Consider the following 15,076-nt stretch of genomic DNA (forward strand, 5'->3'; position numbering starts at 1 on the left):
TATCCCCCTTTAGGCCTTGAACCTTTTTTACCCCAATTAAATTTGTAAGGATTGTCAAAATTAAATAAAAAGAAGGAAAAAAAAATGAGGTCCCTTAATCAAACTTTTCACAGGAACACCAACATATAAAAAACATACCCTATTACTTAGTAAATTTTAACTTACATTTTTCAATCATTGACTGAGATGGCATTAAAGAGAAGCCATATAATTGGCAACATTTTGTAGTTACGATGAGAAAGACTGATGACTCAAATCATAAATTGTTTCCTGATGATTGCACAATTTTGGCATATTTTTAGGAGTTATAACAGAGTTCATCCTTAGATACTCTTTATTATTTTTTTACTTCTTTTTATTATTATAATTTTATGATACAGTTCCATAAGCCCTAGGGTTTCCCTTATCCCCTCCCAAATACCTTCCCCCTCACTCACCTCCCCTGTATCATTACTATAGTATAGTTTTTCATACACAGTCATATGTGCTTGACTTTTAATTGTTGTTGTTAGTTTCACTTCTTCAAAGCACTTTCTTCTCATTAAATTCTTCAATGACTCACAGATTATACAGTAGCATGATTTTCTTCAAGAAGGTTCTTGATTTTCTTTTTCATTTCTTCAGCGACACTAGTCATTGAGTAGCATGTTATTTAACTTCATGGTATTGTTAATTTCTTTTTTTTTTCTTCCCGTTGTTGATTTCTGCTTTGTGGCTTTTCATTTAAGGGGATGTATAGTGACTGCGTAGTGGAGACTATCATATCTAGCAGCGTGTAATTTAACTTCATGGCATTATAAATTTCTATTTTTCTTCCTGTTGTTGATTTTGCAGTGTGGCTTAGATCCTCTTCTAATGTCCCATTGTTTACATTTTTATAGAAAGCATACTTTTTCCTTTTCTACTTTCATTATAGAGAAATCTTTCTCTGTCATCATCAATCATTCATTCATTTTAATGGGTATTTACTGAGAAGCAGATAAACATAAATAAAATGCTACACATGTGAACAGGAGGCCAGTTGTACCTAGGGGAAGGACATGTAACACATAATGGGAATTGTCTGAGCAACAGAAACAATGAGTGAATTCCTGCTGTGGTGAATAACATACGGAGGTGTTAGGAGAAAAAGGGAGCGATGGGCTTGAGGGAGTTGAGGATAATGCTCCAGGTAGAAGAATGATGTTTAGAAAGGATTGAGGTAGTGAAGAGGCTAGTTAGATTGGCCATTACATGCTGTTCGAAATTAATGGACTATACAGCTCAGGGATGTAAAGACAGTTAGGTTAGGCTCACATATTTAAGGATGATCATTAAAAGATTTTCTAATTAATGCATAAAGGAGACTCGATTTTATCTAGAAGGCAAAGAGATACTTCAGAAAGTTTGAGAAAGCTATTAACAAAATGAATATGTGTTTACAACATGAATTCTGGCATTGATCCAGAAGCTGGGGGAGACAGGTCTAAAGTTTTTTTTTCTTTTTTTAACAAGGTTATTGCCATAATTGGAACAACAAAAAATGAGAACCTGAATTAAGGCAGTGGTAAGAGTGGGGGAAAGAAGAGATGAGTTGAAAACAACATTAAACCCAAAAATGTGTTTTGTAAGCTCAGCTACTTGCAAGAATCTGAAAAATGTGTAAGGCATAAAACTTGAGAAGGGAGTTAGATATAGTTACAAATTACAGACAAATCACTATATTTTGTTTTCTTTAACAGCTATGTTTCAAAATATTCTCACTGGATGGATAATGTTCTAAGCAAAATGTCAGCAAAGGAAATCTAGAGTAAAACAGGCTAACAGAAAACAACTTTCATCTCCTTATTCAACTTGATTTTTGTTTAAATAAATAAATAAATAAATAATTTCTTTTAAAGATATATACATGGGGCCCAGTGTGGTGGCTTAGAGGCTAACGTCCTTACCTTGAACACTTCAGGATCCCATATGGGTGCTTGTTCTAATCTTGGTAGCCCTGCTTCCCATCCAGCTCCCTGCTTGTGGCTTGGGAGAGCAGTTGCGGACAGCTCAAAGCTTTGGGACCCTGCACCCGCATGGGAGTCCTGGAGAAAGTTCCTGGATCCTGGCTTTGGATAGCTGCAGCACCGGCTGTTGCAGTCACTTGGGGAGTGAATCATCGGACAGAAGATCTTCCTCTCTGTCTCTCCCCCTTTCTGTATATCTGACTTTGCAATAAAAATAAAATAAATCTTTTTAAAAAGATAAATATGTAGAATAAACCCTATACTTATTGTACATTTGAATTTAATTTTATAAATTGCATTTCTTACTGCGGATGTTTTTCAAATACAATATGTCAGACCATTCTGATTTACATTTATTTTGTTGGTTTTTGTTTATTTGTTTACACAGCATCCTTTCCAAAATCCCTATGCTTTATTACAATTCTGTTTGTAAAACACCGGCCATCTCAGAGATTAGTTTTACATGCAATATGACATCTCAGTCCTCCCTGCCTTTTTATAAAGATTTGTCTTTATTTTCATTTATTTATTAAAGTTAGGATAATCATTCATTTTTACAATCCAGCAGTTCCTAAACATAGTGGGAGATGACAAGCATCATGCTGTGTTGAATAGATTAATACATTTCAACATTAATCAAATGATACACATATAAAAAGCTCACCCAAAAGAGCATCTGGTCTGTGGTACAAGTTATCAAATGTTGGAAATACTATTGCCAAGTGTAAAAAAAATTGGATCCTTGAACCACGTGTTGAAGATGAACAAATTTCTCGGAAATAAAGGGAGAAGATTAAGAAGGTATTCTGCGTTTCACATCAAGAAAATAACATGCAATGTCAAGCTTTGAGGAGTACTGACTAACACAGCATACGCCACTTGAGAACTCCAAGTACTGATATCCAATGCCATTGGAGAGCAAGGAATCGGTTGGCAGAGTAGGAGGCGAGGCTGCTGAGGTTAGCAGATGACAGACAATGAATGTCTCTTTTCCACCCTACCCAATATGGAATTTGGACTTTGTTGTGGAGCACAAAGAATTCTTTCCAAATGAGTAAACCTCTAATATGCCACAGTTGTCCTTTTAGATACTTGACATTCATTATCCTAATGAAGCTTCACGTGAAATGCAACATAGATATCGGTCCCATTTCATTGACAAGCTCAAAGTGTCAAGTGCAGTCAAGATTTTAACTAAATTCATCTTGATGGGAAGTTCCCACTCTATCTTGCAGTATTTTGGAAAAGACTGGGCTAAAAAGGATAGGTGGAGACAGTAGACTTTGACATGTTTTAAGCCAAGGACTAATGGGGGGGGTGGATTTAGTTTTAAACATCTTGTCTGTGCAACAGTGTGAAGAATAAAGAAGGAAAAATACAGGAGCAGAAAATTCCACTGATACCTAAATGGAATATAGGGTCCATAATTGTGTTGTAGCAAGTAATGGCCTATAATGCCAGCATCTCGTATGTACATTTTTTTGTGTCTTGGCTGCTCCAAATATGAGCCAGCTCCTTGTGAATGGCCTGGTAAAAGCAGCAGAAGATGGCACAGTTGCTCAAGCCTGTGCCAACTGTGTGTGAGACCCAGATGAAACTCCTGGCTCCTGACATCAGCCTGGCTCAGCGTTGACTGTTGCAGCCACTTGCAGAGTGAATCAGTGGATGAAACACTTTTTCCCTTCTCCTTCTCTGTAACTCTGACTTGAGAGACATAGCCAGTCCATATAAAGGTAATGTGAAGTCCAAAGAAAATGCCAAATCCGAGACCCATTTGGGAAGTATAACTGATAACATCAACAACATTAAAATACTCACTGAGATTTTATCACTTGAAACTCAAGTTATCACCATAATGAGTGAAGCTCAAAATGAGGAGTGAGGAAAGAACAGAGTTATTGCTATAGCTCTTCTTTGGTCCCATGTTGATTATTGTGAGAAAGAAGTTTGTAGAGCACCATCAGACGACAGCTCAAAATTCAATCTGTGTTTGATAACGAAATCAGAGGTGAGGCTAAACCTACAAAAACATGAATTTACAGGCTGGTAAGGTATAGTTCTTTGATGAGGCCTCAGTTATGGAAGGTTATTTTGCTTTTGAAATATTTAGCAAAACAGGAACTCAGCATGGATTACAGAAGCCCTGTATTTCTGTGCAGCCTGAGTTTGGAGACAATTTTTATGAGTTGCTTCACAGAAATTCTCTATTCAATTCAAATATTTACCTAATCCTTGTGTTGTAGTCCAATAATGTGACCCACACATGATAAATTCCCCCTCCAGGATTTTAGAAGTGGATTTTTTAAATACATACTGGAAGCCTTAAAACATGCAAGATCATACTGGGAACAATATTTTTAATCTTTAATACCCATTTTGACGTGTTGAGAGTCTGCTCTTTGTTAACACTGCTCGTTTTCCCTCCAAGAATAGGCTGAGTGTTCTTTAGAGACACATCAGAAACTGCATGATGATCCTTGCCACAGTGGCTATCTGTTCTTGTGGTATTGGGGGAAGGGAGATTGAATGTCCCTGTGAGCAAAATACAAATGCAATTAAATTCCCAGATGGCTCAAGAGGAAGCTGAATTTCCATCAGACGAAGCCTCACAAATGCTTCTCTCATGTCTGCTTAAAAGAAAACGACCAATAATCACGTTTAGAACAGAGAGGGAAAGATGGAATCTTAGATTGGTAGGTCACAAATCCAGGTACCACCTTCAAATTATTCCTCAACGACATCATACCAAACAAAACAAGAACAATGTTTTCAGTAGCACTCCAGGAGAATCACTTTGTTATTTTTGCATTACCTGCCTGAATAACAGTTTATAATTACACAATCCTGCGCATTAATATGAATGCACCCTCGCATCACCACTACAGGCAAAGAAAACATACTTGGATTCCATTCTCAGCCCATTCTATGATTGTGAAAGATTCAAGAGTTTTAAGAATTATGAGGAACGAAGCAGGTCTACTAACGCAGTTCTACAACACACCCTCATGAAGTTCTATGATGCTAAGAGTGAAGTTGACCATCCTGATTCATTCTAGACATCTTCCTTTGACTACACAAGTCCAGTACCTCACCAGGTCTAGGTCACTGTTCTCTAATCTCCATCCTTCATCTCTTCTTGAAGCCAATGCTTACCACCTTGCACATAGCAGACACTCATGGTATCTCCTAGCAGCTTTTCTCACGAGGCCTCCCTGACAATGCCCACTCTGGATTTACGAATTGTCAGAGTTGCCTGAACATGAACACATTTCTCTGATGTCAGCGGTACCAAGACAGTGCCTGGATACGAGACCCACAGTTGCAGAGAGATGTAGAATTAAAGTAAAATTTTCCTAACTACAGATTTTACTGTGAAGCCAATTGACTCTGTTACTATGGCCACTTTATCCTTTACACAACTTAGGTAGTTTACTGGTTCAATGTACACTTGCTAAACAGTATACAACCTCCTCTAGACCAAATTCTTCCCAAATCCGTCATGATAAATATTAACAAGCTGAACAAATACTTGTCATATTTTCTGTGTGACAGATAAGTGTATGCTTCCAACCAGACTCCATCCTTTTCCTAGAAAAGTTCTAATCTGGCAACCAAGCAAACATCCCAAAAATGATAAAAAGAAAGTAGAATATCACTAGTTTTAGGAGGCAACTAAATCAGTTTTTCATAATGTTCTTCACCCAAAGATGATTGCATTCCGGAGGAATTAAAGGTAGCACTTGCACTAACCACACTAGGCAACGCCTTAAAACTACACTTGCCAAATAGTATACAAACACCTCTAGACCAAATCCTTCCCAAACAGGTGGAAGCAAAAGGAATTTAAGACTGAGAAAATCCAGCAGGTGCAGCTGAGTTTTCTTCAATAGGGAGAGTTTGGAGGGCTAAGTGTGATGATCATTTTTGTTGAGAGTTTGTGCTTCTCCTTGCTGAGGTACAAGTTAGCATGAATGCAATCAGAATTAGTATACAACATAGCCAGTCTCCTTCAGCTTCTAACTGTTCACATGCAGTCTGGCAAAAATTACTAGGTTTAAAAGTAGGAGTTAAGCTCTGTTTCTTAACTCTTGCCTATTTCCCATCCATTCAGTAAAAAGTTCTTCCTACTTATAGCATGGAAGTCACTGCTTATAGCAAGCATCTTTATGAATAGCAAAGTTTATATATATCATATTTCTCTCTCTTTCTCTCTTTCTCTCTCTCTGAAATCACACGGGGTCAGCACACCCAGAGAGCAACGGATAAGCCTCACTCTGGGAAAAACCACCTTTGTGATCATGGTATCTCCCCTGCCAGGTAAGAATTGTATCATATTTCTTAACCAGATTCCAGGAAACCTAGGCTTTCAAATTTGTTTTGGACTCAACACCCAATTGGTTGTTCTTAACTCACATAACCTCTTAGTAGGCATTTGCTGACATGTTTTCCAGATTCCAAATTTCCCAATCATCTCTGCCTCTCTCAGTAATACTTTTTTTTTTTCTGAGTGTATCTATCCCTCCTTTTTAAATGTCTCCCTCCTACTCAGCATTTTCCTATCAGCATCTGCTGTCAGGACCTGCTAGAATGCCAAGGTGTAGTAACACTTTGAAGCAGTCCCAAGGCTATTTGCATTTAAATAAGATTCACAGCATTAAACTGAAGGTAATGCTCTCAAAAGGTAAAACTTGAGGTATGACTTGGTAGATGAGATAGAATGGAGAGGATAAGGACAGAGATGAAGACACTAATGATAGTCTTTTTCCTGCTTTTACTGGAGGCAATCTCCTCCTCTAAGGAGGTATCTTGTTGACCCAATCAGACCTAACAAGGTGAGGATCTACGTTGCTGTCATATCATCATAATTACTCCCTCCTTCTATTTATGTGAACAACTTATAATTATGTAGACTTCACACAGCTCTCCTAAGCCAGTCACATAAGGTTAATGTTCCCAGTTCACACAGGGAGTAGATAGCATTTAAGCTAGGCTTGCCTGGTGTCCAGGACCAATGTGGGTCTGTTTCATCCTTTTTGCACCCTTCAGGGAGGAGCAGCTTCTTTTGTGTTCATCCTTTCCTCAAGTTAACCCCTCCTCTGTGGTCTTGAAATGATTTATTGGCATTAGTCTTAACTTTCTATACTGTTTTTTGCCTTAAGTTTTCCTTTATTAGAAAAATATTTTTCATTATCTCAGGTACACTTACATTTCTTACAGTTGAAATACAATATACCATCTTTCCAGAGTTCCTATTGCAGAATAATATTAACATTTCCACTACCATTCATTAAAGTGGTTAACAAACTCCCTACGACTATCTAGTTCATTGATGAATTTACCTCCTCAAAAGCAATGTTTGTGGACTAAAATGAAAATGGCAATAATTTTGTGCACGTGAAAAACATTAGTTTTATTTATACTTGATTTTTCTCTTAAAAGTTAGAATCTCACTTTGTATAATTTTTAAATTTATATAATATGTATAACTAAATGATGTTTTTTAAATATTAGCTATCCATTTTAGTTTTATTTGCTTATGTTCTTTAGCTAATAAAATCAGGATGGTCTAAATATTCCGAGAAACATAAATCAGATAGTATATCATAACAACATAATTGATGTTACAGAGGCATAATGTGTTTAATGCCATAGATCATATTTCATACACAAAAGAATATAAAAGAAGGAAAAATATCATGGATCTGGCAACTTAGCAACTATAGTCAATGCCTTAGTACTTCCCTCTTTTTGAAAAGAACCTACATCATTTGTGAGAGCATTCAGAGGCAACACGGTAAAAGTGCTAGCCTGGGTAACTTGTTGTGACAATTAAAATTTCCATAGGAAATGCTTTCCAGAGAGAAGCAGAAAATGAAGCAGGGCACTCCTTGCATTCATTTCTGCTCCTGAGTAAACAGTTTGCACTCACGCAGGCCACCATCTATAAACCATTACTGCATGCTTCCAGATGTCCCACAGAAGGTAATGGACAACTTACCCGTGAAATCTTCCCATATGACTAACAAATTGCTGACCTAGATATGACTTAAACCTTGCCTGGTATATAGAATAAATAACTGGTAGTTAAACCTGTGGTACATCAAAGAAGCCCATTTTGCTTCCATTCTTTCTAGCAGATAATTGATGAGGTTGAGAGACAAAAGAAAAGATGCACTCTCAAAGATAAATGCCCCACAAAGCCATCTCATGCCTCACCTAATGCAATATGTTTCTTTGGGATCTTTTGTTATTCTGTAGTATATTAAATTATCCTTTCAATTACCTTGGCAACTAAAACAAGAGCGCCTAATAGGTTGACGACTTTTGGATGACTGCACCAGCTGTCAGCAGCAAATGATAATGAAGGCATCTCAGTTATTAAGCATGCTGAAAATATGCAAAGTGTTCCTGTTTTATAAAACTTAGGTTTCCAGCAGAGAGGGTTTCTCACACTGACCCACTTTTCTTTCTCTATCTTTGATCCACAATTGGTCCTTTTTCCTCTCTGGCTGGCAGATAACTAAACAAATTGCAGCAATCTTTACGATATTAAACACCCCTCGTCCGTCTCCCCATTCCCGACCCCTCCAAGTTACGAATATAGCAAAACTCTGTGGTCCAGGGCTACATTTAAAACCAAATTACCTTCAGAACAATAGCAACATTAACAAAGAATCAGTCCTAATAATAAAAGCAGAGCACAGTCTGCTCAAGCAATGTCAAGTTTTTCTTTCTTCTGCTTAGGACAGGCTCCTACCCCCGCCCCCACCCACCCACCCATCCAAGGTTAACCATTGAAAAAACAGGATGTAGGCTGAGAGCAGGAACAAAGCGTTACTAGAAAGCAGAGATGGTCCTCCAGCGCAGGCACCTCTGCTTCCCGTCATTCTTCAGAAATACAGGAGCTCAATGACAAAGAATGGGTACCTTGGCATGAGAACATTCCAGCATGAACAGATGGTCTTGTCAGCTGGGCAGGAGTCACTGGAGCCCGCAGCCCTCTCTCCTTAGCTATGGGGGATGGTTGGTGGCGGCAGCCAACCGAGGTAGCGCTGACGACAGGAACGCACAGCTCATCCGCAGTAAAAGGAGACTAAACAGCCCGGCGTGGTGCTGCCCGCCTGGAGGCATAGGAGCTTTAGACCCTCTCCATCTGATTGGCTGCCTCCCAGGCTCGCTGAGCTCTGCCTTCACCTTTCACTTTGTTCAATATATTTTCCCTGGGGATGTACTGAGAGAATTGCCGGTTAGGGACTCGGTGGCAGGTTAAGTGGAGCTGGTTTTAAAGCCCAGTGACATGATTTTCTGTGACTATGTTCGATGTTTCTCTCAAGTTCTAGATAATCCACCCAGGAGAAACTTAATAAAATGTTACCATGTTAGCTGAATCACTTGTATGTCCCTTCTCTGAAAACACCTTGATTCAATGCAGGCATAACATATCACTGAAGTGATCAGGTGGCTTGTTGCAGTGTGGCACGTCTAGATAATCAACCTTAAATCAAAACAGATGGGGATGACAGAATCTATTTAAGAGGCTATAAAAATGCCAGGAGATGCAGTTGAATAGGCTATTGAAGTCATCTCAAAGTGTTATAAATCATTTATGTGAAGTGCTCTTAAAATATTTATGGTTTATTTTATATAGTTCTAATAATGGAAGCATAAAAATCAATGACAAACTAAAGTCATTATTAACATAACTAGAACAAATGGAACAGAAAGAAATCAAATCTTGTTCTCTACTGAAGTAGTCAAAATGAGAGCAAAACAAAAAGTACACATTTATCATCTGCAACGCATATATTGCATTCAATTTGGTCAGAGATTTGCAGCACGGTATTGAAATACATCCATTACTTTACATACACAATATATATTATGTATTATGTATTTTTTATTCAAATTTCAGGGTCTCCAAATTAAAGATGGAAAACTGATCACATTCATTTAAACTTTTCTTCCTCATAAAACCCCAATGAAATAATCATAACATTTTTATTTTAAAGACCATATACCCAGAGCAGATGTTTGGCACAATAGTTAACTCACTACTTAGGATGCCAGCGTCTCCTGTCTGAGTGCCTGGGTTCAAGCCTGTCACCAGGTTCAGCTTTCTTTCCAGCTAACTGCTAGTGAGCATCCTGGAGGTATGGGTGATGGCTCACATATTCACATCTGGAAGACCTGAAATGAGTTCTTGGCCACCACTTATTTGTGGTACCATGTGTTAGGAGATAAGGTTGAGGAAATAGCCTTTCTGTCATTCTGCCTTTCAAATAATAATAATAACAATAACAACAACAATAGATGAGTAAATAAATAAGATGTCCCCTAGAATTCCTTGTATGGCCTTGCGTGGCATTAGTAACAAATCCTGGAAAAGCCCCCTTAGCACTTATTATGGGCAGACTTGCCATAGAGGGAATGAATTTGTTGGTCTGTGAGAGAGGAGACTGAGATAAGGAATTCACAGATGATTCTGAGTGGACACTATGTTAAATTACATAGGACTTGTTGGGTAAAGCATTTTGCAGCTTAGGCTTTTTTCTTGTCACTGCTATGGGAAGAACCACAGCAGATCCTCCTGGCACGGGAGCTTGAGGCAGAGGAAAGAACAAAAGCAAACAGGCCTGAAGCCTGCCCTCACCCATCACAAGGATCATGCCAACATCCCTGGAATGTACTGATTCCATCAGTGTTTTATGTGACTTGAAAGCCTTCAGAAACGAAGCCCCGAAGAACCAGGGAAAACTTTTCATTTGTCAATGTGGAGTCTATGAAGAATGGATAGCCATGTAGGCCTCTGACTGGATATACTGCAATGCCAATAAACATGGGGGAAGCAGGCAAAGCCTGCCTGTACAGGCTGTTCTTGGCCTGTGGCCTCCTCTTTGCTCCTCATTATAGGAAAAGAATGTATGGCCATTCCAGAATATTCACAGGTAGAATTATTGTTACAACCAGGAGCTACCCAATATAGTTCTGGTTTATGCAAGAGAAGATGAATACAGAATTAATGAGGCATACTAAAATTTTAATCAATGTTTTCAACCATTTTCCAAATGAGTAACTCTTGGATAAGTCATACAAACATTTGGATTTTCAACTCACCAACCACATTATCAACACTATGATAATCAAATGTTATACTTCCTTGTAACTTTCTAGGACTGAGCAAACATAAGGAGAGTATTATGATGCAGCACAGCCCTTTATAAAACACCATGTGGGCATATTTGCCTCATTTATAAAGTGATAATTCTCACTTATGTTTATTTTTTGTATCTCATGTAAGTGTGATCGTCTGCTCTGTAATGGCTTTTTAAAATTTTGGTTTTGCACGCTACTCTACCTAGTATTGCAAGTTACAGAAGGTAATAACAGCCCCTGGTATCTGATCACTTTATAATTCAGTTCCAGCGTAGTTTACAAGATCATTTCTGGCTTCCATGGTAAAAAATGTTTTTGAAATTTCCATGGAATTTTCCTCTGAATCTAATATGTTCACTGGCATTTAATTTCAGATTCATCAGTTTTAGTTACTTTCTTTTTAGAGACACTTCAGAGAAAATACAGAGCTTAGCAATCAGTGCTGGAACATTCAATTAGTGCTGGGATGAAAAAAGGAAAGAAAATAAGATAACTTCCACAAGGAATATACAAACATATTCATCATATTTTCCTCTAAATATTTATAATTATTTTAAAAATGAATTTGAAATCACTGATGAATAAGGAAGTACTTATAAAATAAAATATCCTAAGCCACAGAAAAATTTTATAAAATTATAAGTTATTATTTTTAATGACTTTTAAGAAAATAAAAGCAAATTTAGTCATAAATGTGAAAACTTTTGTTTCCTATTCAACCATTTGAGATCATAGGAGCGTTGCTAGAGTGATGATTTATTTTTTATTAAGGTTTTAAAGTAACACTTTAAAGCAGGTTTTAAAGTAGAAAGGTCTAGGTGTTACCAGAATTACACAGATGTAAGTATTTTATGTCCTCTGCTTAATGCTCAGAAGAGCTAATGGGGGTGAGTGATTGTCGGGATAATAATTACTTTTGTCTGGGCCCTGACGTAGTGGGTGCTTTCCTGGGAGTCCTCATCAGAAAGTTTCTTCTTCCTGAAAATAAATGAAAGAAAAAGATCAAGATGGCAAACTTCTTGGTTGGGAAATAAACATTCTGTTGGCATGAACTTGTAACTTTGCAATACAATGTACAACACTAATTTGTTATTTAAATGGTTTCCTGGCTGATAGTTATGCTCAATGATTTTTTCTGTTTATCACACATAGAATATTCCATGTTGTTACCCAACTGTGTGTGGAACTGTTCATGTAGAGGTCTAGAAAACGAACTAGAAGAAATAAGTACAGGGAAGAGATTGATCCATTCTGCATCATAAATCACTCCTCCATGCCACCCTCTCTATTTTATAGGCCATATCCAGAGGTACCGAAAGGTAACCCTTTAAACATGCACCTCTTCTACACCTCTACTACATACAAGCAAATTCTGTAAGCTTCATTAACTTTACTTTGATTTTGCAGGCTTGATTACAGATTTTTTCTTAAATCTTTGCTTTTAGTAAACCACTGAACAACTTCTTACATTCTATGGAAGTGAAATAGCTAGCTTAACATGGTAGCTGTCTGAGTTAAATTCGTATGCTTCTAACAGAAGCGTAACCATAAGGCCATCTCTCAACATATAAAGCACAAACAGAAACTGCCACTTACAGTTCTAAACCAATAAAATTGTAAAATACACTTTTGAGAATTAGCTAGTGATGTAAGAAGGCAGCCCTTTCTCTCCCCAGTGCATGTTCCTGCTGCTGACAGTGGGTTCCTTCTTCTCAGCCTGCCACTGCTTTTGTCTGTTCACTTCAAAGCTATATTCAGCTGCAGATTCCCAACACAATACCTTGCTCTGGTGTCCTCTTACTAGAACTGAAATGCTTTGTCTCACGGTTGTCTTAACAGTTCACCTTAATGGTTTAGATTTACCACCTTGACCTAATTCATTCATTTATTTTCATGAAAATGGAGACTTCTGATTGAGGAGTCCTATGAAAACATCTAGTAGACCAGAATCCAGACAATAATTATTATTATCCCAATAAACCACTTCTTTCACATTATTTCTTCTTGGCTTTAAGGAGAGGATATAAAATTCTTACATCTATGTAAGTACCTCTGGGGTAACCTAGACACTTTAAAGTGTTGCTTTAACCCCTAGTAACAAAAATAAATCATCACACTAACAAGGTTCTATTGTCTCTTCACATTCATCCACATTTAAATCATGGCTACCTCTTGTACAGACTTGACTCCCTCAGAAACAAAAGAGATGGAGAAACATAGGAGGCCACTGGACAAAATGTGTTACACTTAAGGCAGTTATTCTTCTACTTCATTCACATTGACTCAAGGACAAGAGGATACAGAGAAGTTACTGTTGACTGGGGCTTAAGAACAGCAAAGTCTCTCACCGAGAGCCCAGACAAAATAAGGAAAACCCAGTAGTACTGAGTATATACTCATTAGTACTCTTTAGAGGGCTGGTGCTAAAAATCAAAATCTATCAAAAGTATTAGTGATGATCAATGTTTCCTTTTAAAAAAAAAGATGTAGTTATCTATTTTGAAAGGCAAAGCTAAAGAGAGAGAGAGAGAAATGCCTGAGGGGAGACAGAGAGATTCTCCACCTGCTAATTCACCCTCTAATTGTCAGCAATGGCTCCAGCCCAGCTGGGCAGAAGCCAACAGTCAGCAGTTTCTTTTGGCTCTCCTATGTGGATTCAGGTGCACAAGTGCTTCAGTGGTCTGCTGCTGCCCAGTGACATTAGCAAGGCACTAGGAGGATCAACATTTGCTTGGTGCCTACATATTCCCTCTAATTGTTTTCCTAGATAGACCTCATGGTTTGAAAATATTGATGAAGAGTTAGCTGGCTCTTTTAATAGATTAACTATGAATATAGCTAACCAAAAAAGTATAAACCATCCTAAAGCAGAAGACAGCTTGGATAGACAGAAATTTAAATTTTTGAATCAGCTTTTGCTGCTTTATCCTATGAAAATTATAATATGCACTGTTTTTAAAATGCAACAATTGTAAATATTTGATTGTCTTTTATAAGCAGTTATGAGTTGCTGTTTCATCCTAAGATTTAGGAAAGATGCTTGCATGAGCTAAGCTAGAAGGCTGACATCATGGGTAAAAAACTGAAGAAACAGAATGGGAATAAAAAGTTAATTTGTCACTTCAAAGGTACAAGGAGGACTCCCAATGTATCTTAACAACTAGATGCTGGACTTTCTACCATCGTCTATACCTACAATGTCATGATACACTTAAACAGTGTAATGACAGACTTGTGATTGTAGCTGAAGGACTGTGCTATTGTAATAATAAGGGGGAAAGCATTAGGGGGTGACACTGGGGGAGCAGAACGGAAAATCCTTGAGCCTATGGAACTATATTGTAAAAAATGAAAAAAGGCTAAACAGGAGAGTTTCATTATTGACCCATTCTGACAGGTTGCTGAAAACCTGTTGTTAGTTTTTCCCAAAGTGGTTCATTTGAAAGTTAGATTAATAGCACACAGCACAAGTGACTCCATTAGAGTTTGGTCTGTTCTGTGGGGCCTAATGCAAGACTTTGGTGCAAAATGGTGGCCTCTTCTAGATTTCATTTAATATCATATTTTTGAGAAGTTGAACTTTTTTTGTTATATCCTTATTCCTCATTTCTCAGATTAGAATGCAAATCATGATGTGAACAATGGAAGTGGTGATTAAGTTTAGAGCTAAAGTCTGGCAAATGTAGTGATTTGGAAATTATTGAAAGTGATGCACTGATGATAACCTCATCTTCTTTAAATATTCCTTTGATTACGTGACTAAACATACTAAAATATTACGCTATTTCTTTGCTACTTACCAAAATTTTAGAAAAAGGAAAGAGATGGGTGATATTAGGAAAACAGATAATAACTTAAACAAAAACAGAGAAAACTGTTCTTTTTTTTTCAAAGATTTATTTATTTTTATTGGAAAGGTAGATATACAGGAAAGA

The 15,076-nt window shown here is 37.5% G+C and overlaps 1 pseudogene; it reads right to left on the reverse strand.

Moving 5' to 3' along the window:
* Positions 1–6,126: 6,126 nt before the first annotated feature.
* Positions 6,127–6,313, reverse strand: LOC121146929 (annotated as a pseudogene).
* Between the last annotated feature and the right edge of the window lie 8,763 nt (positions 6,314–15,076).

Source organism: Ochotona curzoniae, unplaced genomic scaffold (genome assembly GCF_017591425.1).
Source record: "Ochotona curzoniae isolate NIBS_2020 unplaced genomic scaffold, NIBS_Ocur_1.0 scaffold_4505, whole genome shotgun sequence".
Taxonomy (NCBI): Eukaryota; Metazoa; Chordata; class Mammalia; order Lagomorpha; family Ochotonidae; genus Ochotona; species Ochotona curzoniae.